Below are 5,742 nucleotides of genomic sequence, written 5' to 3' on the forward strand. Positions count from 1 at the left end.
ACGGGCAAGACCTCCGCCTGAGACCCTGGAGAGCTGTAAAGAGGGGCTGTGGCTCAGTGGCAGAGCCTCTGCTAGGCATGCAGAAGGTCCCAGGTTCAATCTCTGGCACCTCCACTTAAAAGGACCAGGCAGAAAGTGCTGGGAAAGACCTCCGCCTGAGACCCTGGAGAGCTGTAAAGAGGGGCTGTGGCTCAGTGGAAGAGCCTCTGCTTGGCATGCGGAAGGTCCCCGGTTCAATCCCTGGCATCTCCAGCAGGAGGTGATGAGAAAGACCTTGACCTGAGACCCTGACTCAGTGGCAGAGCCCCTGCGTGACATGCAGAAGGTCCCAGGATCAATCCCCGGCATCTCCCGTTGAAAGGATAAGGTAAACCGAGGGTTTAGCAGCTCTCCGGAATCGAAATGCAGTGTCAAACAGTGCTCCCTCTAAGCAGGGGGGGTCTTGTGAGCAAACATTCTACTTCGTGAGCTACTCAAGTTGTGAGCAAGCTATTTGGCTGCTGCATAAATTAGTTTGCTCTGGAGCCCTCCTTCCTGAGCAGAGACAAAAATGTGTGAGCCGGAGGCTAAAACACTGTGAGCTAGCTCGCACTCACTCAGCTCAGAGGGAACATTGATGTCAAATAATTATGAAAATGGAATGCAAAATGGCCTTTCTGGGGATTCTTAGATGAGCTGCCTTTGGCCCTGGCTGGGAAGAGGGTGGCATACGCCTCCTGTTCCTGTGATGGTCCCATTTGGAGGAGGGGGATATAGATCCATTTTGCTTCTGGCATTCACTCCACCTTTTCTCAGCCCTTGACCTGGTTTCCCCCTTCCCTCAGAATATCTGTTCTCATTGCATTGCCTCGGATCCTGGTTTCTGCATTGGCTAGTATAAGCTTGCCATCTATTTTGTTTTCAACGCTCGCTCCTGCATCGGTATGCAGATTCCCCTGTGGCAGTACTTGCCTCAGCGGTCCTTAGCCGCCTGAGCCAAGAAATTCATGGCAAGGTGATAAATATAGAAGGGGGAAATAGGGGCGAGGGAACTGACGGAGATCAGTGAAGCCGTGTCAAGTTGTCTGCTTACTGTTCCCTTCGAGTCGGAAGCAGAGGAAGGAAAAGGTGCCGCTCAAAACCACATTCAGATACCCCAGGGCAATGCTCATACTGACTGCAAACTGACTGAACAGCCATAAATCTATGCAGGAGGTAGCATAAAAAACCAGATGAACGAAGAAAGTGAAAGCGGCATGCAGCATAGAGGGAGATTAACCTCCTGGTGTGGCTGTGGAGCAAAGTGCGAGGAAAGGGATGGGTGCAAAACCAGCCATAGGGTCACAGCTCCTGGTGCCATGCTCCTCAGAGGGCGTTTGTTTGTGTTCAAGGAGGACTGTGTGGTGAACAGGTTTCGTAGGCTCAGTTTCGATTGGAATATGACTGCGTTCTAGACCACAAGGTCCTCTTCATCAGGTAGAATAGCTCTTCATCTCCATCTCCATAACAGGGCTCTCTAACCTATGGCTCTAGAGCCCAGTGTGGCGCAGGATGGAAAAAGATAACGGATCTTTGAAAAGAAGATGAAATATTTAAGCTACAGTATACAAGGCAAGGGGCTGCGGTGGCTCAAGTGGTTAAGACGCTGAACTGCAGACCGGAAGGTCGGTAGTTCAGCAGTTTGAGACCTGACCGCCGCGTGACGGAATGAGCTCCCATCTCTGGCCCCAGCTCCTGCCAACCTAGCAGTTCGAAAGCAAGACATTGCAAGTAGATCAATAGGCACCGCTTCGGTGGGAAGGGAGCAGCATTCTGTGCACCTCGGCATTTAGCCATGCCAGCCACATGGCCATAGAAACGGCTCTTCGGCTTGGAAACGGAGATGAGCACCGCAACCGTAGAGTTGGATTCTCAAGGGGGAAGTAAAGCTTTCAATCTGTATACTGAAAACTCATGGACTTTTAAACATTTTAAAGAGAATGTTGTCAAAGAGGTTCCAGAACTTACATGTCAGGTTGTAAACCAATTTTGGAAGAAAGTTTGGGTAGAAATACACAATATAACAGGTTATGACTTACCTTTTACTCCAGAAGGGATTCTTCTTAATGTTTGGACAGATTCCACTGGTTCTAAAGAAAAAAGGGAGCTGATTGCTATTTTATTATCAGCAGCTAAATCTTTATTGGCTCAGAATTGGAATCAGTCCAAAGTACCCACTATAAAATAGTGGATCTCCAAGTGCTGGGATCTAGCGGTAGCTGATAAGATTACAGAGCAAATTCGGGCTTCATATTCTTCAACCTTATCAAATAAATTTCTAGTGAGATGGCACTCTTTTTTTGACTATGTAGCAAATGCGTTTAATGCAAACTATAACTTACCTGCAAGTTATTTGAATTTTGTTTTCCTTTAATGAAAATATATAAATTTACAGTTTCAGTTCAACTGTGAAGTTACCTTTTCAATGTTTAAAAGATGATTTTGGGTGGGTGGAATAGAGGTGTGTGTTTTAAGGGTTATGGATTGAAATGTTATTGTGTTTATTTCATTGTTTGTGAGAGTTATTGTTTGTTGTAAGGTTATAAAATTAATAAAAAAATATTTTTTAAAAAAGAGGTTCCGGAACTCGGTTCCGGTGCCTTCCCCCAGAAAAAAAGCCCTGCGGGGCAGGTCATGGGATGCTTGAAAGGGCTTCTTAGAGATGCTTTACAGAAAGGGAAATGACAGAGCTGAACAGCTGCCAGATGCAAATCATGCACAGATTTATGTCAGTGCAGTGAAACAATTGAGGCAGAGTCCTCCTGGGACACCTTATCGCTTGCTGTGAGACCTCGCGGGTACCATGGCTTGCAAGGACTCACAACCAGTGGACTCACGAGTACTCACAGCAACCAGTGGTTCGGTCTGCAGAAACTCTACGGGTTGTTAATCAACCTGTCACTTGTTAGTCATGTTAAGTTGTATAGCTTTAGTCATGGACGGGGGCTTCGTCATACTGTTGATCTCTTGCTCTGAATTCTGACATACTTTGGCTGTCGAATTATCAAAGGTTGTTGAGCCCTGCAGGCATTTAGCCTTCCTCCAAACCAGATCAGCTGAAGTATTTCGAGCCAAAAGCCAGTTGTAGAGGGAGGGGCCGTGGCTCACTGGTAGAGCATCTGCTTGACACGTAGAAGGACCCAGGTTCAGTCCCCGGCATCTCCAGATGAAAGGACCAGGCAGGAGGTGATGGGAGAGACCCTCGCCTGAGAACCTGGAGAGCTGTAAAGAGGGGCCGTGGCTCAGTGGAAGAGCCTCTGCTTGGCATGCAGAAGGCCCCAGGTTCAATCCCCGGCATCTCCAGTTAGAAAGGACCAGGCAGGAGGGGATGGGAAAGACCTCCGCCTGAGACCCTGGAGAGCTGTAAAGAGGGGCTGTGGCTCAGTGGAAGAGCCTCTGCTTGCCATGCAGAAGGTCCCAGGTTCAATCCCCGGCATCTCCAGTTAAAAAGGACCAGGCAGGAGGGGATGGGAAAGACCTCCGCCTGAGACCCTGGAGAGCTGTAAAGAGGGGCTGTGGCTCAGTGGAAGAGCCTCTGTTTGGCATGCAGAAGGTCCCAGGTTCAATCCCCGGCAGCATCTCCAGTTAAAAAAAACCAGGCAGGAGGTGATGGGAGAAACCCTCGCCTGAGAACCTGGAGAGCTATAAAGAGGGGCTGTGGCTCAGTGGGAGAGCCTCTGTTTGGCATGCAGAAGGTCCCAGGTTCAATCCCCGGCCTCTCCAGTTAAAAAGGACCAGGCAGGAGGGGATGGGAAAGACCTCCGCCTGAGACCCTGGAGAGCTGTAAAGAGGGGCTGTGGCTCAGTGGAAGAGCCTCTGTCTGGCATGCAGAAGGTCCCAGGTTCAATCCCCGGCCTCTCCAGTTAAAAAGGACCAGGCAGGAGGGGATGGGAAAGACCTCCGCCTGAGACCCTGGAGAGTTGCTGCCAGTCTGAGCAAACAATGCTGAACTTGATGGGCCAGTGGTCTAATTCAGTAGAAGGCAGCTTTGTGTGTCTTTTCATTTAAGATAACGGGACTAAAAATATGACACCCACAGGCCTTCAGTTTAACCAGGCAAAGTTAGCAACTTAAAAAAAAACAACTGGCCCCACTCTTGTGCCTTCTGGCATGGAGAAGTGAGACAGGTGAAGCGCTACAGGCATGGAGATAAAAGTCATCTGCTTAACTTCAGTATATTGGGGCACAAGAGGGAGTGCAGTGAGAACCTCCGCATTCAGAGGCAGTCAACCTCTGAATCCCCAAGCCAGAATACAACATCAGGGGAAGGCCTCAGCCTCTATGGACTGTTGTTGGACCTCCAGGGGAACTGGTATGAGGTGGGATGCTGGACTAGGTGGACCCTCCCTGGTCTGATCCAGCAGGGTTCTTCTGAGGTTCTTCTCAGGGGAAGGCCTCAACCTCTCTGGCTTTTGCTGGCCCTCCAGAGGGACTGGCCGGCCCCTGTGTGAGACAGGAGGCTGGACTGGAGGGACCCTCCCTGGTCTGACCCAGCAGGGCTCTCCTGGGGTCTTTATCAGGGGAAGGCCTCGGCCTCTCTGCCCTGTTGCTGGCCCTCCAGAGGAACTGGCCGGCCCCTGTGTGAGACAGGAGGCTGGACTGGAGGGACCCTCCCTGGTCTGACCCAGCAGGGCTCTTCTGGTGTCCTTCTCAGGGGAAGGCGTCGGCCTCTCTGCCCTGTTGCTGGCCCTCCAGAGGGACTGGCTGGCCCCTGTGTGAGACGGGAGGCTGGACTAGAGGGACCTTCATGGGTCTGACCCAGCAGGGCTCTTCTGCTGTCCTGCTATTTTTAAATGGTGGCAGCCAGTCCCTGCCCCAGGATTTCAGAGATTCCATGGCAAGGGACTAGCAGAGGTGGGTTTGCTGTGGCCTTCCTCTCCGTAGTGACCCTGGACTTCCCTGGTGGTCTCCCACCCAAGTACTAACCAGGGACGACCCTGCTTAGCTTCCGAGATCTGATGAGATCAGGTCAGCCTGGGCCATCTAGGTCAAGACAAGAGGCAAACAGTCGTGGTTAAGAACATAAGAACATCAGAGATGCCAATGTTGGATCAGGCCAGTGGCCCATCCAGTCCACCACTCTGTGTCACACAGTGGCCAAAAATACCAGGTGCCCTCAGGAGGTCCAGCAGTGGGGCCAGGACATTAGAAGCCCCCCACTGTTGCCCCCCCCAAGCACCAAGAATGCAAAGCATCCCTTGCCCCAGCCTGAGAGTTCCTATCTATACCTTGTGGCTAAGAGCCGCTGATGGACCACTGCTCCATACGCTTATCCAATTCCCTCTTATAAGAACATAAGAGATGCCAATGTTGGATGAGGCCAATGGCCCATCCAGTCCAACACGCTGTGTCACACAGTGGCCAGAAATACCAGGTGCCCCCAGGAGGTCCACCAGTGGGGCCTGGACACTAGAAGTCCTCCCACTGTTGACCCCCCCCCAGCACCCAGAAGACAGAGCATCACTTGCCCCAGAGCCCCTATCTATACCTTGTGGTTAATAGCCACTGATGGACCTCTGTTCCAGATGCTTATCCAATTCCCTTTTGAGGCCGTCCATGCTTGTAGCCGCCACCACTCCCTGTGGCAGTGAATTCCATGTGTGAATCACTCTTTGGGTGAAGAAGGACTTCCTTTTATCCGTTCTAACCCGACCGCTCAGCAGTTTCATGGAGTGCCCACAAGGAGTTCTTGTCTTGTGAGAAAGGGAGAAAAGTACCTCTTTC

The 5,742-nt window shown here is 51.0% G+C and overlaps 1 non-coding gene across 1 annotated transcript; it reads left to right on the top strand.

The window, feature by feature from the left end:
* The first annotated feature begins 3,388 nt into the window (after positions 1 to 3,388).
* On the top strand, positions 3,389 to 3,460 carry TRNAG-GCC. Its single transcript has one exon. It is a non-coding gene; the product is annotated as a tRNA-Gly (tRNA).
* The last annotated feature ends 2,282 nt before the right edge of the window (positions 3,461 to 5,742 follow it).

The sequence above is a fragment of the Gekko japonicus genome, unplaced genomic scaffold (assembly GCF_001447785.1).
Source record: "Gekko japonicus isolate JY-2015 unplaced genomic scaffold, Gekko_japonicus_V1.1 scaffold3556, whole genome shotgun sequence".
In the NCBI taxonomy this organism is placed as follows: Eukaryota; Metazoa; Chordata; class Lepidosauria; order Squamata; family Gekkonidae; genus Gekko; species Gekko japonicus.